Raw genomic sequence first — 6000 nt, 5'->3', positions numbered from 1 at the left:
AACACCATTTAATAAAACAAACAAAGAATATGCAATGTCACACTTCACTCCTAGAGTGTTGAAATGTTCTTCCAAATAGAGATGTAAATACACAACTTTGCCTCTCACAGCTTGCACTAATTATTTATTTTTTAGGCAGGTTTGACATCTTTGTTTGCAATCTAACAATAACTTGAAAAGGATGAACAGTTTGCAATGCAATCACTTCAAACGTTCAATTTTTGAAACACAACAGGGATATGGTCCCTGTTGATCGCTCCCTGTAACATCTCCAAGTGAAAAGAGGGAGATACTGAATCCAGAGGAACCTCCAGCAGCTCCATAACTGGTACCCAGCCAGCAGACAGCGTGCCCTGCTAGGCTCTGCAGCAAGCTTCCTAGGTCAGAAGTGCCAGAGAGTCTCTAAACCCTAAACCAAGGACAAGACAGCTGCCTGCAACACACTCCTCAGCTTTGGGTCGTCCACCTAGAAGATGTGCATCGACAAGCATCTACCAACGTCCAACTAAAAGGACATTTTGTGAGCCAGTCGAGTCCCTCGAGAGGCAACTGACTACAACGCTGCAGTCGCTTAAAGACTTCTGACATGCCTCAACCAGTGCTTCAGAACTGCCAACCAGCACTGAGATGATCCCTGACCACAAGCTGCTGTTTAAGCCATCCTGTAGCTGTCTGTCCAGCTTCGGACACTAAACTGCATGCTGTTTAATACCTGCAGCTGTCTCCTGTCTTGAACTCTGTCACAGAAGCTGCAAAGTACTCTGAAAGTGACTCAACCCTGTGGGGCACCAAAAGCCGCTACAGCACAAGGTACATTGTCATTCTCTTCCTCTGTCACATTTTATGATCGATTGCTCCCTTTGTGCTGAAAGCCAAGTATCCTTGAATTTTTGCGATTATTAACTAAACCGACTCCCCTCCTGTCAGTATCCAGAGTGCATCCCTTTTCCTGCTTTGAAACTGTCTGTCCTCTGCATTCCTTTACAGGGTGGGTTGTATTTCATAGTGTGCTACAACTGTTTGTTGTGATAATATTAAAGTACGACCTTGACTGCACAGTCCCTTTTATCATTGGGTAACAATTGTATTTTCACTCTGTTGCAACTAACCAATGATCAACAACCTTTCTGTATCCAGGGAAGAAAATACTCATTCATTAATTCATACAAATTTCAACAGGTCATGGAACGCCCTGTGTTGGACCCTTCTATGGTAGGGCTGCATAACCCATGGTGGACGTTTCAGTCACAATGCCACAAATCAGACAGAGCCATTGTAAGTTGCAACCTCCCTTTATTTCCCTCTACATTCTACTGCCTTTCCCAGACTCTACTAGCCCCTCCTCCTCCCTTCCCCCATGCTGCGTCCTTCATGTTTGCTCCTTAAGGTCGTTCCTCCCTTAAGGTTGTCCTCTGGCATTTCACCTGCAACATCAACCCCTTGCTTAGTATCTTTTGTGGGGCTGATCTTCCTTTTAGTATTTTCTGGGGGTCTCTGCTGTATTCTTCTTGGACCTCCTTTGTGTGATACTGTTTTACTTCCTCTTTCTGCCTGGGACCTCTGTTTGGGCACCTGACCGCCTCTTGAAGTATGGCATTCACTCATGCGTTCTTCTGCCAACTCGCTAACTTCCTGTGGCCTGTCGCTTTGTCTCAAAGGATTGGGGTCAAAGTACCACTCACAAGTTCCACCTCTTTATCCTTGGTTCCACTTTGAATGATGTGCTCTCCTCCCCAGTTTACTCATGACGTGTTGTCCTCTTTGCTATTTAATTGTTTCTAGGTTAGCCCTGCTGACTCTGTGCTCTTCTACTTCTTCATTTGTCCATTGTTATTTCCAATTTCCTGATGCTCCTGTCCATTCTCGATTCTTGCTCTTTCCCCCTGACTCTGGATCTCAGTTGTCCTTCTGAGGTTATTGTGTGTGTTTTAGCCGAAACCAGTCTTTCTGATACCAGGACCTTTCCTCCGTTGCCACATGACGCTCCTCCGCGGGTCATGTCATTTCGTGTGCTTGGAGGTGGGTTATCAATCATTTTGGTTTCATCCTCATGCAGTCTCACTTCACCCCCTTCTCGCTCCATCTTTTGGTTTCCCTTCACTTCATGGGTTGTCCCTTCCCTTTCCGTTGCGTTCTGTTGGATCACGTGGTCGTCCGTGGTACCCACAATACCTATGGGTTTTGTTTGTGACGTCTCTCCAATACTTCCACTTGGCTGTCCTTGTCATTATCTCTCCTTTCTGTTGGTTCTACTGTCTCCTGCTCTTGCTGTTGTTCGGATGCTACTCTGGTGGTCCCTATGCTGTGTTCATCTTGCTCCTTGCTTTTTTGGATATACTGTGTGAAACCTGGTGGCTTCACATCAAAAGGTGTTGCTATTGATCTCCTCCTGTGATGTATATTGGCTCTTGTGACCATTCAGCAGATCTGTGGCCCAGCCATCCATGTATTCTACGGTTCCTGATTGTCTTGTCTTGCTGGGATGCATGCCATTTTGAGGCAATTCTCCTTCCTCATGATCATTGACATAAATATGCGTCTTTTGGATCAAACCTGTTTACTCTTGCCCAGACAAGCAATGCACCTCACCTGGGAGCTCAGAATTGCCATGGTCCTCTGGATTATGAACCACTGAGCTCTCTCCCCAAGGCACCGGACGTATTCTGTCAGCTGGGTCCTCCAGGGTGTACTGCAGTGTCTCTCCTGCCACTTGCAATGTGGTTTCAGCATTGATGGCTCATCTCCCATGGTTTGGGCTGGACTGGTCAGTTTTGTCGTGGGACTGATTCTTGATGCTGACCTTTGTTTCCCACGATGTTCAGCAGGGCTTACGCATCTCCTGTTCATGGGCAGCCCTTCCTTTGGCAGCGATCGCTCTTTTTTCAGAATCCCGTTCCTGGGGGTTGTTCTGGGTGTGTACGATGCAGTCAACCACTTTCTCCTGGTCATATTCCTTCCACTAATTGCATTTCGGTGGACCTGTTTCACCAAGGCATCGTGTTCCGCTTCTATGGTCGACTGGTAAGCTGGTTTCCCTTGCTTGTCACCCAGAGCCCCTTTCCCCGTAATACTGTTGGTGAATGTCTTCCACTGTGCACTGCTTGGGGCAAGGGTGAAACTGTCTTCCAGTGTTGATTCGGAGTGTTGGTGGTTTATTTGTGTTGTGTCCTGTTTGGAGCAACAGTGGCTTTGTCTTCCGGTGATGTGTCACGACCAGGGCTCCCTTGCACACCATTGTGAGGTGTCATTGGTGACCAGCAGGGATGGAGCGCTTGAGGCATCAGTCCTTACTCTGCCTGCTGGTCTGCAGGTAGCTCAGTCGCTGTGGGGTTGATGCGGGTCACGTGGCAATTGATACACAGGTTTCCTTCCCTCTTGTGCAAATGGTCGACAGGGCCGCGGGTGCAAACTCTTGTATTGTTACCCACATCATTTCTTTCATTGGTCTGACTGGTGCAGATTTGCACCCTTGTTCGAACGTGGTCTCCTTTGATAGCATCTTGACACTGCCGGTCCTTGTGTCAGTGCACTTCGCTGTCCCCTAACGTGAGCACTTGCGCTCCGAGTGGGAGCGTGTCATGCATGTGTGTTTTGGCACTCATCTCTTGATGTTGCCTATCATGGGGAGGAATTGCCTCCCTCTTTGTCGCCCCTGTCGTCGTTATCTCGTTTCCCTCTTCGATAGGTGAGAGAAAGTGTTCAGTGGGTGCTTGCTGAGTCTGCCAAGTCATTTTCCTGCAAAGGAAACCTTGCAGCGGTTTAACAACTTTCTTGGATGGATTCGTGCCGTGCTGGAAGTCCACTTCTGCCGAGATGGCAGATTCAGGAGAGAAGCTTAGATGTGTCTTGAGGTGAGCACGGCAGTTGGCTAGAATGTAGCTTTGTTCTTGTTGGCGAGTCGGCGCGTTGGGCAGCACTTTTCTCGGCCTTCCTGGCAGTATTTTGATGTTCTCTGTTCTTTATGGACTTTAGAATGTTTTGGCACAAACAATTTTCCTTCTCACGTGAATGTCTTCATTTGATATGCAATGCGACCGTCACTTGTTGCACTCGGATGTGTGTTCCTATTTGCCTAACAAGCGCTTTTGAAAATGGTCTAAATCTTTCTCTTTTCACTGTGGCCGGTATCAGGCATTTGTCCAAAAGGTAAGTGTGTTCTAGCCGTGTGCTGAGTTTTTAAATATAATTTCCCATTGTGCGGTGGTACGAAGGCACCTGCCTTCTTGGATTATTGTGGATTTACCACTAGATTCCTCCACTGTGCAGTATGTCAGTGATTCAAACATTCCGAGGATTGCTGTGTTCCGTGGTATGTGGTGATGTTTGTATGCAACTCTGTTTCGGGCAATCTAGCCCGCATTCCCTTTCAATAGCGGGACTTTTCCTCCTGTGTATAGCACTCGAAGTTTACAGGGTTCTCCCTTCTGATCTCTCTGTTATGTAGTGGCCTCTGCTAACCCCCCTTCACATGCATGGGGTTTTGCAGAGGGTTCAGATGGTGAGCTGTTAGTGCTGTCTTAATTGCTGTGCCAAGGATGTTGGGAGCATGTACCCGCCTGTGGGTGTGAGGCAACAAACAAAAACAAATAGAGGAGGCAGCATTTTAACCGCTGCTGGGTCATGTCGCCTACAACCTGTTACCCTCACCCTGGGAAAGGGGAGGGCAGGGGGCGGAACGGCGGCAAGGCGCCAAAACAACCCAAAAGCCAGTGAAGGGCTAAACAAAGGAAGGGGCGGGGCGAGCCACCTCATAAGCAGCAGGGTCCGACTGCAGAAACATCTCGCTCCTGCAGTGGGACCCTGCGGACTTGCCGTGGCAGAAGGATTTCGTTTTCCACCCACCCATGAAAGGGCAGGGAAGGAGGGTGACACCTGGACGTCGCTGTCGCAGGACGGTGAGGAGGATGTGCGGCGGTGTTGGGCAACCAAGCACAAATGATAGACTCCGGATGAGCCAGAAGGAAACCGGAATGGGTCTTCGCTCTTCCGGACCAGCGCCTCTTGGGGGCCTAAACGGCAGGGGCGTCTGGTGGTAACGAATAAGGCTCAGCTTCCCCCAAAAAGAAACAGCGCTCTCCCCACCCGCGGACACCTGCACGGGCAGGATAGGCTCAGGTACAAAGGGTCGGGGTAGTTGGGGGCCTACTATACAAAAGTATAGGGGGAAACAAGGGAAATCCGGCACGGAGCAAGCGCCACACTTGCAGACTGAGGTTCACAAAATGTGTACAATAATTCTGTTGTTATGGAAATAAAACTGCGGCCAAGTTTGCCATATGAAATACTGTGTCATGCCAATTGATTGTTGAGAAGTAGTAAGGCGCAGCTGGGGGCATGCGCAAAGGAATAATTGTCAAGAAAGGCTAAATGGACAAATGCAGTTGTTATGGATGCGGCTCCACTCCCATGGTGCGGCATGCTCCTGTCTGGTGTCAGTGGGAGACATTACAGGATGCCGGGACCAGCGGGAAACGTCACACGACGCTGGGATCGGCGGGAACCATTGCAGCACACAGGGAGCAGCAGGGAACATTACACGATGCCGGGATCGGCGGGAAGCACTACAGGACGCCGGGATCGGCGGGAGCCTTTACAGGATGCCGGGATCGGCGGGAAGCACTACAGGACACCGGGATCGGCGGGGTGGGGGGCAGATTGCCCTCCACTCATCTGCCTTTTAAGGATGCCGGTATCGTCAGAAAAAACCATAGGATGCTCCTGGACTCTTGTGGGCATGTGTGGGTGCGTTTCCCCTCATTGCCAGTTGTTGGACCCTTCTCTGGTAGGGCCACGTAACCCATGGTGGACTGTTCCGTCTCAATGCCACAAATCAGACAGAGCCATTGTAAATTGCAACCTCTCTTTATTTCCCTGTACGTTGTACTGGCTTTCCCGGGCTCTACTAGCCCCTCCTCCTCCCTTCTCTCTGTGCTGCTTCCTTCCGGTCTGCTCCTTAAGGGAGGAACGCCCCAAGGTTTATCGTTCCCTTCACCATGACTT

The sequence above is a fragment of the Ambystoma mexicanum genome, chromosome 5q, assembly GCF_040938575.1.
Source record: "Ambystoma mexicanum isolate Mex_15411 chromosome 5q, UKY_AmexF1_1, whole genome shotgun sequence".
In the NCBI taxonomy this organism is placed as follows: Eukaryota; Metazoa; Chordata; class Amphibia; order Caudata; family Ambystomatidae; genus Ambystoma; species Ambystoma mexicanum.
This window is presented reverse-complemented; position numbering follows the sequence as displayed.